The sequence below is a fragment of the Salmo salar genome, unplaced genomic scaffold (assembly GCF_905237065.1).
Source record: "Salmo salar unplaced genomic scaffold, Ssal_v3.1, whole genome shotgun sequence".
Lineage (NCBI taxonomy): Eukaryota > Metazoa > Chordata > Actinopteri > Salmoniformes > Salmonidae > Salmo > Salmo salar.
This window is the reverse complement of record NW_025550859.1, coordinates 45,741-63,036: the sequence shown is the minus strand read 5'-3', so window position 1 is coordinate 63,036 and position 17,296 is coordinate 45,741. Positions and strand designations below refer to the sequence as shown.

The 17,296-nt window shown below is 41.1% G+C and overlaps 1 pseudogene; it reads left to right on the top strand.

The window, feature by feature from the left end:
* Positions 1-1,012: 1,012 nt before the first annotated feature.
* LOC123740068 (exportin-T-like) overlaps positions 1,013-17,296 on the top strand; it is a 62,013-nt pseudogene continuing 45,729 nt past the window's right edge.

Sequence of the window (17,296 nt, the reverse complement as noted above, 5' to 3'; positions counted from 1 at the left end):
CGTCAAGAGCGTTTATAAGCTGTAATAACCCAATTAAAAAATTGTAAAAAAAATCTTATGAACGATTTTCTTTATATTTTAGCTATAATTTTTTTGCAGTATCTTTGACATTGTCAACGACAGTCTGTATCAGAGAGTAGAACCACCTCATATCTAAATCTCTGAAACTGGAAACACTTGTCTCCCTCACTAGCTTTTCAGAGCAGCTCACAGATCACTGCACCTGTACATAGCCCATCTATAATTTAGCCCAAACAACTACCTCTTTTCCTACTGTATTTATTTAGTTTATTTTGCTCCTTTGCACCCCATTATTTATATTTCTACTTTGCACTTTCTTCCACTACAAATCTACCATTCCAGTGATTTACTTGCTGTATTGTATTTACTTTGACACCATGGCCTATTTATTGCCTTTACCTCCCTTATCTCACCTCATTTGCTCACATTGTATATAGACTTATTTTTCTACTGTATTATTGACTGTATGTTTGTTTTACTCCATGTGTAACTCTGTGTTGTTGTATGTTGTTGAACTGCTTTGCTTTATCTTGGTCAGGTCGCAATTGTAAATGAGAACTTGTTCTCAACTTGCCTACCTGGTTAAATAAAGGACTTGTTCTCAACTAGCCTACCTGGTTAAATAAAGGACTTGTTCTCAACTAGCCTACCTGGTTAAATAAAGGACTTGTTCTCAACTAGCCTACCTGGTTAAATAAAGGACTTGTTCTCAACTAGCCCACCTGGTTAAATAAAGGTCACCTTTATAAATAAAAATAAATAAAAAAATAATCAATTAGATTTATCTCATCAATTTGTGAAAAATAGTCAAATATTCCCTTTTCAAAAACATTTATGGAATTATTATGAGGAAAAAGGATTACAAAAAAACATATATCTAGCCACAGACTTGTCGTGGAGGAAATTAAAGGTATTAACGTTTTATTTGACAAAAAAATTAAATACATTTGTGAGGGAACTTCTTCTTCCGGTGGTCATGACCCAACGAGAATGTGACGTTTCCCCCCCGACATCCGGTTTTAATCGACACGCCGCAAGAAATCGACTCGAAGAAATTCCTCCTCTTGAACCCGTTTTTTTTTTTAGCAGAGCTAAACAGACAAAACTAGAAGGGAAAGTGTTTCTCCTGAGTAATTCCTGACGATTTAGGATGTACCGACGGACGGAGACGATGAGATAAATTGTTAGCAATAAGGTGAGATATATGTCGGTTTACTTCTGAATTGATTTTGTTTAACGGGGCCTCGGGAATCGAGCATTGAGACCGTTATGGTGGCACAATGTGGTACAACGATAGACGTTTTTTTTTTTTTTTTTTAAATAATACAAGTATAAAACCTGTATTTATCGTTGTTATACCTTGTTAGTTTAAACGGAGCTAACTAGCTATCCAGCTAACGTTATGAGAACAAGCCAGCACTCTATACACACACACACGGGCAACTTTTTGTGAGGAGTGGCTGACCAGAGACAGACAGACGGACAGTCGGTATATCGGTGCCCACTCTCCATCCGCTAGCGAGTTAAGCTAGTTAACGTTAGTCAATACTAGGTAACAGGCATCTAGGTCAAAATAGTGTATTAGACTTCGCAAGGCTGCCGGACCGGTCCAGACAGCATCCCACGTCCTCAGAACATGTGTTATTAACCAGCTGGCTGCAGTGTTTACGGATATATTCAGTCTCTCCCCTATCCCTCACTCACTGCTGTCACCCTGAAGTGCTTTGACCCTACTTAAGGATCATATCACCTTACCTGAATCCCTAGACCTACTAGTTAAGGATCATATCACCTTACCTGAATCCCTAGACCCACTAGTTAAGGATCATATCACCTTACCCGATGCCCTAGACCTACTAGTTAAGGATCATATCACCTTACCTGATGCCCTAGACCTACTAGTTAAGGATCATATCACCTTACCTGATGCCCTAGACCTACTAGTTAAGGATCATATCACCTTACCTGATGCCCTAGACCTACTAGTTAAGGATCATATCACCTTACCTGAATCCCTAGACCTACTAGTTAAGGATCATATCACCTTACCTGATGCCCTAGACCTACTAGTTAAGGATCATATCACCTTACCTGATGCCCTAGACCTACTAGTTAAGGATCATATCACCTTACCTGATGCCCTAGACCTACTAGTTAAGGATCATATCACCTTACCTGATGCCCTAGACCCACTAGTTAAGGATCATATCACCTTACCTGATGCCCTAGACCTACTAGTTAAGGATCATATCACCTTACCTGATGCCCTAGACCTACTAGTTAAGGATCATATCACCTTACCTGATGCCCTAGACCCACTAGTTACCTGATGCCCTAGACCTACTAGTTAAGGATCATATCACCTTACCTGATGCCCTAGACCTACTAGTTAAGGATCATATCACCTTACCTGATGCCCTAGACCAACTAGTTAAGGATCATATCACCTTACCTGATGCCCTAGACCAACTAGTTAAGGATCATATCACCTTACCCGATGCCCTAGACCTACTAGTTAAGGATCATATCACCTTACCTGATGCCCTAGACCCACTAGTTAAGGATCATATCACCTTACCTGATGCCCTAGACCTACTAGTTAAGGATCATATCACCTTACCTGATGCCCTAGACCTACTAGTTAAGGATCATATCACCTTACCTGATGCTCTAGACCCACTAGTTAAGGATCATATCACCTTACCTGATGCCCTAGACCCACTAGTTACCTGATGCCCTAGACCTACTAGTTAAGGATCATATCACCTTACCTGATGCCCTAGACCCACTAGTTAAGGATCATATCACCTTACCTGATGCCCTAGACCTACTAGTTAAGGATCATATCACCTTACCTGATGCCCTAGACCCACTAGTTACCTGATGCCCTAGACCCACTAGTTAAGGATCATATCACCTTACCTGATGCCCTAGACCCACTAGTTAAGGATCATATCACCTTACCTGATGCTCTAGACCCACTAGTTAAGGATCATATCACCTTACCTGATGCTCTAGACCCACTAGTTAAGGATCATATCACCTTACCTGATGCCCTAGACCCACTAGTTACCTGATGCCCTAGACCTACTAGTTAAGGATCATGTCACCTTACCTGATGCCCTAGACCTACTAGTTAAGGATCATATCACCTTACCTGATGCCCTAGACCCACTAGTTAAGGATCATATCACCTTACCTGATGCTCTAGACCCACTAGTTAAGGATCATATCACCTTACCTGATGCCCTAGACCCACTAGTTACCTGATGCCCTAGACCTACTAGTTAAGGATCATATCACCTTACCTGATGCCCTAGACCCACTAGTTACCTGAATCCCTAGACCCACTAGTTAAGGATCATATCACCTTACCTGATGCCCTAGACCCACTAGTTACCTGATGCCCTAGACCTATTAGTTAAGGATCATATCACCTTACCTGATGCCCTAGACCTACTAGTTAAGGATCATATCACCTTACCTGAATCCCTAGACCCACTAGTTAAGGATCATATCACCTTACCTGATGCCCTAGACCCACTAGTTACCTGATGCCCTAGACCTACTAGTTAAGGATCATATCACCTTACCTGATGCCCTAGACCTACTAGTTAAGGATCATATCACCTTACCTGATGCTCTAGACCCACTAGTTAAGGATCATATCACCTTACCTGAATCCCTAGACCTACTAGTTAAGGATTATATCACCTTACCTGATGCCCTAGACCTACTAGTTAAGGATCATATCACCTTACCTGATGCCCTAGACCCACTAGTTAAGGATCATATCACCTTACCTGATGCCCTAGACCTACTAGTTAAGGATCATATCACCTTACCTGATGCCCTAGACCCACTAGTTAAGGATCATATCACCTTACCTGATGCCCTAGACCTACTAGTTAAGGATCATATCACCTTACCTGATGCCCTAGACCCACTAGTTACCTGATGCCCTAGACCTACTAGTTAAGGATCATATCACCTTACCTGATGCCCTAGACCTACTAGTTAAGGATCATATCACCTTACCTGATGCCCTAGACCCACTAGTTAAGGATCATATCACCTTACCTGATGCTCTAGACCCACTAGTTAAGGATCATATCACCTTACCTGATGCTCTAGACCCACTAGTTAAGGATCATATCACCTTACCTGATGCCCTAGACCCACTAGTTACCTGATGCCCTAGACCTACTAGTTAAGGATCATGTCACCTTACCTGATGCCCTAGACCTACTAGTTAAGGATCATATCACCTTACCTGATGCCCTAGACCCACTAGTTAAGGATCATATCACCTTACCTGATGCTCTAGACCCACTAGTTAAGGATCATATCACCTTACCTGATGCCCTAGACCCACTAGTTACCTGATGCCCTAGACCTACTAGTTAAGGATCATATCACCTTACCTGATGCCCTAGACCCACTAGTTACCTGAATCCCTAGACCCACTAGTTAAGGATCATATCACCTTACCTGATGCCCTAGACCTACTAGTTAAGGATCATATCACCTTACCTGATGCCCTAGACCCACTAGTTACCTGATGCCCTAGACCTATTAGTTAAGGATCATATCACCTTACCTGATGCCCTAGACCTACTAGTTAAGGATCATATCACCTTACCTGAATCCCTAGACCCACTAGTTAAGGATCATATCACCTTACCTGATGCCCTAGACCCACTAGTTACCTGATGCCCTAGACCTACTAGTTAAGGATCATATCACCTTACCTGATGCCCTAGACCTACTAGTTAAGGATCATATCACCTTACCTGATGCTCTAGACCCACTAGTTAAGGATCATATCACCTTACCTGAATCCCTAGACCTACTAGTTAAGGATTATATCACCTTACCTGATGCCCTAGACCTACTAGTTAAGGATCATATCACCTTACCTGATGCCCTAGACCCACTAGTTAAGGATCATATCACCTTACCTGATGCCCTAGACCTACTAGTTAAGGATCATATCACCTTACCTGATGCCCTAGACCCACTAGTTAAGGATCATATCACCTTACCTGATGCCCTAGACCTACTAGTTAAGGATCATATCACCTTACCTGATGCCCTAGACCCACTAGTTACCTGATGCCCTAGACCTACTAGTTAAGGATCATATCACCTTACCTGATGCCCTAGACCTACTAGTTAAGGATCATATCACCTTACCTGATGCCCTAGACCCACTAGTTAAGGATCATATCACCTTACCTGATGCCCTAGACCTACTAGTTAAGGATCATATCACCTTACCTGATGCCCTAGACCCACTAGTTACCTGATGCCCTAGACCTACTAGTTAAGGATCATATCACTTTACCTGAAGCCCTAGACCCACTAGTTAAGGATCATATCATCTTACCTGATGCCCTAGACCAACTAGTTAAGGATCATATCACCTTACCTGAATCCCCTAGACCCACTAGTTAAGGATCATATCATCTTACCTGATGCCCTAGACCAACTAGTTAAGGATCATATCACCTTACCTGAATCCCTAGACCAACTAGTTAAGGATCATATCATCTTACCTGATGCCCTAGACCAACTAGTTAAGGATCATATCACCTTACCCGATGCCCTAGACCTACTAGTTAAGGATCATATCACCTTACCTGATGCCCTAGACCAACTAATTAAGGATCATATCACCTTACCCGATGCCCTAGACCTACTAGTTAAGGATCATATCACCTTACCCAAAGCCCTAGACCCACTACGATTTGCGTACCGCCCCAACAGATCCACAGATGACTCTACCGCCCGTCGCATGCACACTGCCCTTTCCCATCTGGACAAGATGAATCCCTATGTATATGAATGCTGTTCATCGACTACAGCGCAGCTTTCGACACCACAGTGCCCTCCAAGTTCATCACTGAGCTCGGGGGGGGGGTCCTGGGTCTGAACCCTGCTCTATGCAACTGGGTGCTGGATTCCCTGCTGTACTCCCTGTTCACCCGTGACTGCTTGGCCGCGCACGTCTCCCAACTCAATCGTCAAAGTTTGCTGATGACACAACAGTGGTAGTGCTGATGTACCAACAACGACAAGACAGCCTACAGGGAGGAGGTCGAGGGCCCCTGGCGGGAGTGGTGCCAGGAAAAAAATAATCTCTTACCTCAACGTAACGAAGGAGCTGATCGTGGACTTCAGGAGACACCGAGTGATCACCCCCCCTCCCCATTCACATCGACGGGGCCACAGTGGAGACGGTGGGGAAAAAAATGCTTTAAGTTCCATCGGGCGTGGACTGACGACCAGAAATGATCCATTCACACAGACGGCGTGGTGAAGAAGGCACAACAACCGCCTCTTCGACCTCCAGAAGAAATTAGGCGCGGGCCAATTAGATCCTCGCGTTCTTTTTACAGATGCGCCATCGAGAGCATCCTGTCTGTCCGGGCTGTATCACCGCCTGGTACGGCGCCTGCACCGTCCTCAACCGCAGGGCTCTCCAGTAGGTGGTGCGGTCGTCCCAACGCATCACCGCGGGCAACACTTCCTGCCCTCCAGGACATCTACAGCAAATGTACATTTTATTTGTCACATGCGCCGAATACAACAGGTGTAGATTTTACCTTACCGTGAAATGCTTACCGACAAGGCCTTAACCAAACAATGCAGTTCTAGAAATAGAGTTAAGAACATTTTTCCTAAATAAACTAAAGTATTAAATAAAATCAAAAATGAACACAAGAAAATTACACAACAATAACAAGGCTGAAGTTACTATTCATAGATAATAAACAGTGAGTAGCAGCAGTGTAAAAACTAATGGGGTGGCTGGGTGGCCATTTTGATTAATTGTTCTGCAGTCTTATGGTTTAGGGGGTAGACGGTGTTAAGGAGCCTTTTGGTCCTAGACTTGGCGCTCCGGTACCGCTTCCCGTGCGGTAGCAGAGAGAACAGTCTGACTGTGTGACTGTAGTCTTTGATAATTTTTTTGGGGGTCCTTCCTCTGACACCGCCTGGTATAGAGGTCCTGGATGTCAGGAAGCTTGGCCCCAGCGATATACTGGGCCGTACACACTACCCTCTGTAGCGCCTTATGGTCAGATGCCGAGCAGTTGCCATTAGAGATGCACGATATATCGGTGAACATATGGGAATCGGACGATATTAGCTAAAAATGCCAACATCGGTATCGGCCCGGTGTCTAGTTTAAAACCGATGTCAAAACCTCTTGGGGCTAGGTGGGACGCTAGCGTGCAGACACCTGTGAGTGCACCTCCATACAACAGCAGGTGCATTTCAAGAGCTGCAAATTTGAATCCAAATAAATGTCAAAAATTCAAATTTTCAAAAATACAACTATTTTTACACCATTTGAAAGATAAACATCTCCTTAATCTAACCATTTTACGATTTCAAAAAGGTTTTACGGCGAAAGCACAAATTTAGAGTATGTTGGACAGTACATTTACAAGAGTTGTGTGTAATGTTTGTCAAGTCAAAGACAGGGTCACCAAAACCATAAAACCAGCTAAAATGATGCACTAACCTTTGACAATCTCCATCAGATGACACTCCTAGGACATTATGTTAGACAATGCATGCATTTTTTTAGTTCTATCAAGTTCATATTTATTCCAAAAACACGTTTTTACTATGGCATTGTGTTGAAAATCGTTTCCACTCCAATAACCCGACAGTCAATCAGGCGTCACAAATTAAATAATTAAAATTAGAAAACATTGGTAAAATATTATATTGTCATTTAAAGAATTATGATTTACATCTCTCGAACTCAATCAACTTGCCATGGGATTTAAAAATAACCTTACTGGGAAATCACGACTTTGCAATAATCCGAGGCACTGCGCCCAGAAAAATACGTTGCGACATTACAGACTAGACGTCATGTTGGGGAGATCTAAAATCGAAAATACTATTAAATAATCCATTACCCTTGATTCTCTTCATTACAGATGTCCTTCCAGGTATCACAGGTCCATAACTTCAGTTTAAGTTGTTCAAAAAAGCTTCATCATTTATGTCCCAAAAAATCTCCGTCTTAGCACATGATGTAAGCCAGCGCGGACTTCTCAAGGTCATGAACGAAAAAATATTTCCGTTTTCAAACATGTCAGGCTTTAGCAATCATTAAAACCTTTTTTAACCAGAACATGTAATATCAAGACTGCAAATAGGTATACTCTTTATAACGTATTGGAACGAGGGAACCCAACATGAACTCCTGCCAGGGGTCTACAATGGGTATCATCGTTCCATGGCTCTTCGACCCCGGTAAGATCTCCCCTCAGAAGACTCAAAACACTTTGTAAAGGCTGGTGACATCTAGTGGAAGCTTAAGAAGTGCCAAAATATTCCTAAACCCCTGTGTTTTTCAAATGGGATAGGTTTAAAGTCAATACAACACATCAGGTATCCACTTCCTGTCAGAAAATGTCTCAGGGTTTTGCCTGCCAAATGATTTAACCTACACACCAGATCACCATTCAAACAGTTTTAGAAACTTTAGAGTGTTTTCTATCCATATATAATAAGTATATGCATATTCTAATTACTGGGTAGGATTAATAACCAGATTAAATCGGGTACATTTTTTTATCCAGACGTGCAAATGCTTTGCCACCCTGACCCAACAGGTTAAAGCTAACGTGCCTACCTATATAACGAAGGTACATGACGTAATGGCGCCACGTTAAAATGTTTTGCGCTACGCGTGCAAAACAGCATTCCTAACCTAGCCCACAATGTCTGCTGTGTGGATCGAGCAGTCAACAAGTCCAGCAGTCATTTGAAAGAGCAAGAACATTTCAACGAGACGACAACTCAAAAGGCGAAAATCCATTAGCTCCAAGATAATGGAATTCATTGCCCTTTGACAATCAACCGTTCTCTGTCGTGGGTGATGTTGGCTTTCGCCCGACTGGTCGAAGCACCGGTACACACTAACATTACCAAGTGCGCTATTGTTCAGATGTTTCCCTACCGAGTTATACAGTGACGGCGTCGCTGCTATTAGCTTCACGACATACTACGGAACGCCGTTTGGGTCTTTGAGTGTCAGAAAGAAACAGTAAGCGCCGTCAAAGCTGGACACAAAAAGTCTGCAAACACCGGCCACGAACGATGTGTTTTACAATACCTCGTTGGTAATAAAGCAGAATTTTATTTGCTAACCTAGCTAACACCAATACAACCAGCCTGAAAACAACGATCAGTAGAAACACAGTCAACAGCCACTTCCTGTCCCCTCCTCTACCATCTAGAAGGCGGAGACTGTACATGTGCATTAAAGCTGGGACAGAGAAACCAAAAAAAAAACAGCTTCTATCTCCAGGCCATCCGAATATTAGTCACCAGTAGCCGCCCAGCGCCCAGCGCCCTGCCCTGAACTTTAGTCAGTGTTACTAGCCTGCTACCACCCGGTTCTCTACCCTGCCCCTCGCCCTGAACTTAGTGTTTAGTATTACTGTTTGGCTATAAACACAAGCATTAGGTATTACTGTATTGGAGCTAGAAACACAAGCATCTAGGTATTACTGTCTGTGAGCTAGACACACAAGCATTAGTATACTACTGTTGGAGCTAGAAACACAACATCCTAGGTATTACTGTACTGTGGAGCTAGACACACAAGCATTAGGTATTACTGTTGGAGCTAGAAACACAAGCATTAGGTATTACTGTTGGAGCTAGAAACACCAGCATTAGGTATTACTGTACTGCTGTTGGAGCTAGAAACACAAGCATTAGGTATTACTGTACTGTTGGAGCTAGAAACACAAGCATTAGATATTACTGTACTGTTGGAGCTAGAAACACAAGCATTAGGTATTACTGTACTGTTGGAGCTAGAAACACAAGCATTAGGTATTACTGTTGGAGCTAGAAACACCAGCATTAGGTATTACTGTACTGTTGGAGCTAGAAACACCAGCATTAGGTATTACTGTACTGTTGGAGCTAGAAACACAAGCATTAGGTATTACTGTTGGAGCTAGAAACACAAGCATTAGGTATTACTGTTGGAGCTAGAAACACCAGCATTAGGTATTACTGTACTGTTGGAGCTAGAAACACAAGCATTAGGTATTACTGTTGGAGCTAGAAACACAAGCATTAGGTATTACTGTTGGAGCTAGAAACACAAGCATTAGGTATTACTGTTGGAGCTAGAAACACAAGCATTAGGTATTACTGTTGGAGCTAGAAACACAAGCATTAGGTATTACTGTACTGTTGGAGCTAGAAACACAAGCATTAGGTATTACTGTTGGAGCTAGAAACACCAGCATTAGGTATTACTGTTGGAGCTAGAAACACAAGCATTAGATATTACTGTACTGTTGGAGCTAGAAACACCAGCATTAGATATTACTGTACTGTTGGAGCTAGAAACACAAGCATTAGGTATTACTGTTGGAGCTAGAAACACAAGCATTAGGTATTACTGTTGGAGCTAGAAACACAAGCATTAGGTATTACTGTTGGAGCTAGAAACACAAGCATTAGGTATTACTGTTGGAGCTAGAAACACAAGCATTAGGTATTACTGTTGGAGCTAGAAACACAAGCATTAGGTATTACTGTTGGAGCTAGAAACACAAGCATTAGGTATTACTGTTGGAGCTAGAAACACAAGCATTAGGTATTACTGTTGGAGCTAGAAACACCAGCATTAGGTATTACTGTTGGAGCTAGAAACACCAGCATTAGGTATTACTGTTGGAGCTAGAAACACAAGCATTAGGTATTACTGTTGGAGCTAGAAACACAAGCATTAGGTATTACTGTTGGAGCTAGAAACACAAGCATTAGGTATTACTGTTGGAGCTAGAAACACAAGCATTAGGTATTACTGTTGGAGCTAGAAACACAAGCATTAGGTATTACTGTTGGAGCTAGAAACACAAGCATTAGGTATTACTGTTGGAGCTAGAAACACACGCATTAGGTATTACTGTACTGTTGGAGCTAGAAACACAAGCATTAGGTATTACTGTTGGAGCTAGAAACACCAGCATTAGGTATTACTGTACTGTTGGAGCTAGAAACACAAGCATTAGGTATTACTGTTGGAGCTAGAAACACAAGCATTAGGTATTACTGTTGGAGCTAGAAACACAAGCATTAGGTATTACTGTACTGTTGGAGCTAGAAACACAAGCATTAGGTATTACTGTTGGAGCTAGAAACACCAGCATTAGGTATTACTGTTGGAGCTAGAAACACAAGCATTAGGTATTACTGTACTGTTGGAGCTAGAAACACAAGCATTAGGTATTACTGTACTGCTGGAGCTAGAAACACAAGCATTAGGTATTACTGTACTGTTGGAGCTAGAAACACAAGCATTAGGTATTACTGTACTGTTGGAGCTAGAAACACAAGCATTAGGTATTACTGTTGGAGCTAGAAACACAAGCATTAGGTATTACTGTACTGTTGGAGCTCGAAACACAAGCATTAGGTATTACTGTTGGAGCTAGAAACACAAGCATTAGGTATTACTGTTGGAGCTAGAAACACCAGCATTAGGTATTACTGTTGGAGCTAGAAACACAAGCATTAGGTATTACTGTTGGAGCTAGAAACACAAGCATTAGGTATTACTGTTGGAGCTAGAAACACCAGCATTAGGTATTACTGTTGGAGCTAGAACCACAAGCATTAGCTATTACTGTACTGTTGGAGCTAGAACCACAAGCATTAGGTATTACTGTTGGAGCTAGAAACACAAGCATTAGGTATTACTGTTGGAGCTAGAAACACTAGCATTAGGTATTACTGTTGGAGCTAGAAACACCAGCATTAGGTATTACTGTTGGAGCTAGAAACACAAGCATTAGGTATTACTGTTGGAGCTAGAAACACAAGCATTAGGTATTACTGTTGGAGCTAGAAACACAAGCATTAGGTATTACTGTTGGAGCTAGAAACACAAGCATTAGGTATTACTGTTGGAGCTAGAAACACAAGCATTAGGTATTACTGTTGGAGCTAGAACCACAAGCATTAGATATTACTGTACTGTTGGAGCTAGAAACACAAGCATTAGGTATTACTGTTGGAGCTAGAAACACAAGCATTAGGTATTACTGTACTGTTGGAGCTAGAAACACAAGCATTAGGTATTACTGTTGGAGCTAGAAACACAAGCATTAGGTATTACTGTTGGAGCTAGAAACACAAGCATTAGGTATTACTGTACTGTTGGAGCTAGAAACACAAGCATTAGGTATTACTGTTGGAGCTAGAACCACAAGCATTAGATATTACTGTACTGTTGGAGCTAGAAACACCAGCATTAGGTATTACTGTACTGTTGGAGCTAGAAACACAAGCATTAGCTATTACTGTTGGAGCTAGAAACACAAGCATTAGGTATTACTGTTGGAGCTAGAAACACAAGCATTAGGTATTACTGTTGGAGCTAGAAACACAAGCATTAGATATTACTGTACTGCTGGAGCTAGAAACACAAGCATTAGGTATTACTGTACTGTTGGAGCTAGAAACACAAGCATTAGCTATTACTGTTGGAGCTAGAAACACAGGGATTAGCTATTACTGTTGGAGCTAGAAACACAAGCATTAGCTATTACTGTTGGAGCTAGAAACACAAGCATTAGGTATTACTGTTGGAGCTAGAAACACAAGCATTAGGTATTACTGTACTGTTGGAGCTAGAAACACAAGCATTAGGTATTACTGTTGGAGCTAGAAACACAAGCATTAGGTATTACTGTTGGAGCTAGAAACACAAGCATTAGGTATTACTGTACTGTTGGAGCTAGAAACACAAGCATTAGGTATTACTGTTGGAGCTAGAAACACAAGCATTAGGTATTACTGTACTGTTGGAGCTAGAAACACAAGCATTAGGTATTACTGTTGGAGCTAGAAACACAAGCATTAGGTATTACTGTACTGTTGGAGCTAGAAACACAAGCATTAGGTATTACTGTTGGAGCTAGAAACACAAGCATTAGGTATTACTGTTGGAGCTAGAAACACAAGCATTAGGTATTACTGTTGGAGCTAGAAACACAAGCATTAGGTATTACTGTTGGAGCTAGAAACACCAGCATTAGGTATTACTGTTGGAGCTAGAAACACAAGCATTAGGTATTGCTGTTGGAGCTAGAAACACAAGCATTAGATATTACTGTACTGTTGGAGCTAGAAACACAAGCATTAGGTATTACTGTTGGAGCTAGAAACACAATCATTAGGTATTACTGTTGGAGCTAGAAACACAAGCATTAGGTATTACTGTACTGTTGGAGCTAGAAACACAAGCATTAGGTATTACTGTACTGTTGGAGCTAGAAACACAAGCATTAGGTATTACTGTTGGAGCTAGAAACACAAGCATTAGGTATTACTGTTGGAGCTAGAAACACAAGCATTAGGTATTACTGTTGGAGCTAGAAACACAAGCATTAGGTATTACTGTTGGAGCTAGAAACACCAGCATTAGGTATTACTGTACTGTTGGAGCTAGAAACACCAGCATTAGGTATTACTGTACTGTTGGAGCTAGAAACACAAGCATTAGGTATTACTGTACTGCTGGAGCTAGAAACACAAGCATTAGGTATTACTGTACTGTTGGAGCTAGAAACACAAGCATTAGGTATTACTGTTGGAGCTAGAAACACAAGCATTAGGTATTACTGTACTGTTGGAGTTCGAAACACAAGCATTAGGTATTACTGTTGGAGCTAGAAACACAAGCATTAGGTATTACTGTTGGAGCTAGAACCACAAGCATTAGCTATTACTGTACTGTTGGAGCTAGAAACACCAGCATTAGGTATTACTGTTGGAGCTAGAAACACAAGAATTAGGTATTACTGTTTGGAGCTAGAAACACCAGCATTAGGTATTACTGTTGGAGCTAGAAACACAAGCATTAGGTATTACTGTTGGAGCTAGAAACACCTGCATTAGGTATTACTGTTGGAGCTAGAAACACAAGCATTAGGTATTACTGTTGGAGCTAGAAACACAAGCATTAGGTATTACTGTTGGAGCTAGAAACACAAGCATTAGGTATTACTGTTGGAGCTAGAACCACAAGCATTAGATATTACTGTACTGTTGGAGCTAGAAACACAAGCATTAGGTATTACTGTTGGAGCTAGAAACACAAGCATTAGATATTACTGTACTGCTGGAGCTAGAAACACAAGCATTAGGTATTACTGTACTGTTGGAGCTAGAAACACAAGCATTAGCTATTACTGTTGGAGCTAGAAACACAAGCATTAGGTATTACTGTTGGAGCTAGAAACACAAGCATTAGGTATTACTGTTGGAGCTAGAAACACAAGCATTAGGTATTACTGTTGGAGCTAGAAACACAAGCATTAGGTATTACTGTTGGAGCTAGAAACACAAGCATTAGGTATTACTGTTGGAGCTAGAACCACAAGCATTAGATATTACTGTACTATTGGAGCTAGAAACACAAGCATTAGGTATTACTGTTGGAGCTAGAAACACAAGCATTAGATATTACTGTACTGCTGGAGCTAGAAACACAAGCATTAGGTATTACTGTACTGTTGGAGCTAGAAACACAAGCATTAGCTATTACTGTTGGAGCTAGAAACACAAGCATTAGGTATTACTGTTGGAGCTAGAAACACCAGCATTAGGTATTACTGTTGGAGCTAGAAACACAAGCATTAGGTATTACTGTTGGAGCTAGAAACACAAGCATTAGGTATTACTGTTGGAGCTAGAAACACAAGCATTAGGTATTACTGTTGGAGCTAGAAACACCAGCATTAGGTATTACTGTTGGAGCTAGAAACACAAGCATTAGGTATTACTGTTGGAGCTAGAAACACAAGCATTAGGTATTACTGTTGGAGCTAGAAACACCAGCATTAGGTATTACTGTACTGTTGGAGCTAGAAACACAAGCATTAGGTATTACTGTTGGAGCTAGAAACACCAGCATTAGGTATTACTGTACTGCTGGAGCTAGAAACACAAGCATTAGGTATTACTGTACTGTTGGAGCTAGAAACACAAGCATTAGGTATTACTGTTGGAGCTAGAAACACAAGCATTAGGTATTACTGTACTGTTGGAGTTCGAAACACAAGCATTAGGTATTACTGTTGGAGCTAGAAACACAAGCATTAGGTATTACTGTTGGAGCTAGAACCACAAGCATTAGCTATTACTGTACTGTTGGAGCTAGAAACACCAGCATTAGGTATTACTGTTGGAGCTAGAAACACAAGAATTAGGTATTACTGTTGGAGCTAGAAACACCAGCATTAGGTATTACTGTTGGAGCTAGAAACACAAGCATTAGGTATTACTGTTGGAGCTAGAAACACCAGCATTAGGTATTACTGTTGGAGCTAGAAACACAAGCATTAGGTATTACTGTTGGAGCTAGAAACACAAGCATTAGGTATTACTGTTGGAGCTAGAACCACAAGCATTAGGTATTACTGTTGGAGCTAGAACCACAAGCATTAGATATTACTGAACTGTTGGAGCTAGAAACACAAGCATTAGGTATTACTGTTGGAGCTAGAAACACAAGCATTAGATATTACTGTACTGCTGGAGCTAGAAACACAAGCATTAGGTATTACTGTACTGTTGGAGCTAGAAACACAAGCATTAGCTATTACTGTTGGAGCTAGAAACACAAGCATTAGGTATTACTGTTGGAGCTAGAAACACAAGCATTAGGTATTACTGTTGGAGCTAGAAACACAAGCATTAGGTATTACTGTTGGAGCTAGAAACACAAGCATTAGGTATTACTGTTGGAGCTAGAAACACAAGCATTAGGTATTACTGTTGGAGCTAGAAACACCAGCATTAGGTATTACTGTACTGTTGGAGCTAGAAACACAAGCATTAGGTATTACTGTTGGAGCTAGAAACACCAGCATTAGGTATTACTGTCTGCTGGAGCTAGAAACACAAGCATTAGGTATTACTGTACTGTTGGAGCTAGAAACACAAGCATTAGGTATTACTGTTGGAGCTAGAAACACAAGCATTAGGTATTACTGTACTGTTGGAGTTCGAAACACAAGCATTAGGTATTACTGTTGGAGCTAGAAACACAAGCATTAGGTATTACTGTTGGAGCTAGAACCACAAGCATTAGCTATTACTGTACTGTTGGAGCTAGAAACACCAGCATTAGGTATTACTGTTGGAGCTAGAAACACAAGCATTAGGTATTACTGTTGGAGCTAGAAACACCAGCATTAGGTATTACTGTTGGAGCTAGAAACACAAGCATTAGGTATTACTGTTGGAGCTAGAAACACCAGCATTAGGTATTACTGTTGGAGCTAGAAACACAAGCATTAGGTATTACTGTTGGAGCTAGAAACACAAGCATTAGGTATTACTGTTGGAGCTAGAAACACAAGCATTAGGTATTACTGTTGGAGCTAGAAACACAAGCATTAGATATTACTGTACTGTTGGAGCTAGAAACACAAGCATTAGGTATTACTGTTGGAGCTAGAAACACAAGCATTAGATATTACTGTACTGCTGGAGCTAGAAACACAAGCATTAGGTATTACTGTACTGTTGGAGCTAGAAACACAAGCATTAGCTATTACTGTTGGAGCTAGAAACACAAGCATTAGGTATTACTGTTGGAGCTAGAAACACAAGCATTAGGTATTACTGTTGGAGCTAGAAACACAAGCATTAGGTATTACTGTTGGAGCTAGAAACACAAGCATTAGGTATTACTGTTGGAGCTAGAAACACAAGCATTAGGTATTACTGTTGGAGCTAGAACCACAAGCATTAGATATTACTGTACTATTGGAGCTAGAAACACAAGCATTAGGTATTACTGTTGGAGCTAGAAACACAAGCATTAGGTATTACTGTTGGAGCTAGAAACACAAGCATTAGATATTACTGTACTGCTGGAGCTAGAAACACAAGCATTAGGTATTACTGTACTGTTGGAGCTAGAAACACAAGCATTAGCTATTACTGTTGGAGCTAGAAACACAAGCATTAGGTATTACTGTTGGAGCTAGAAACACCAGCATTAGGTATTACTGTTGGAGCTAGAAACACAAGCATTAGGTATTACTGTACTGTTGGAGCTAGAAACACAAGCATTAGGTATTACTGTACTGTTGGAGCTAGAAACACAAGCATTAGGTATTACTGTTGGAGCTAGAAACACAAGCATTAGGTATTACTGTTGGAGCTAGAAACACAAGCATTAGGTATTACTGTTGGAGCTAGAAAC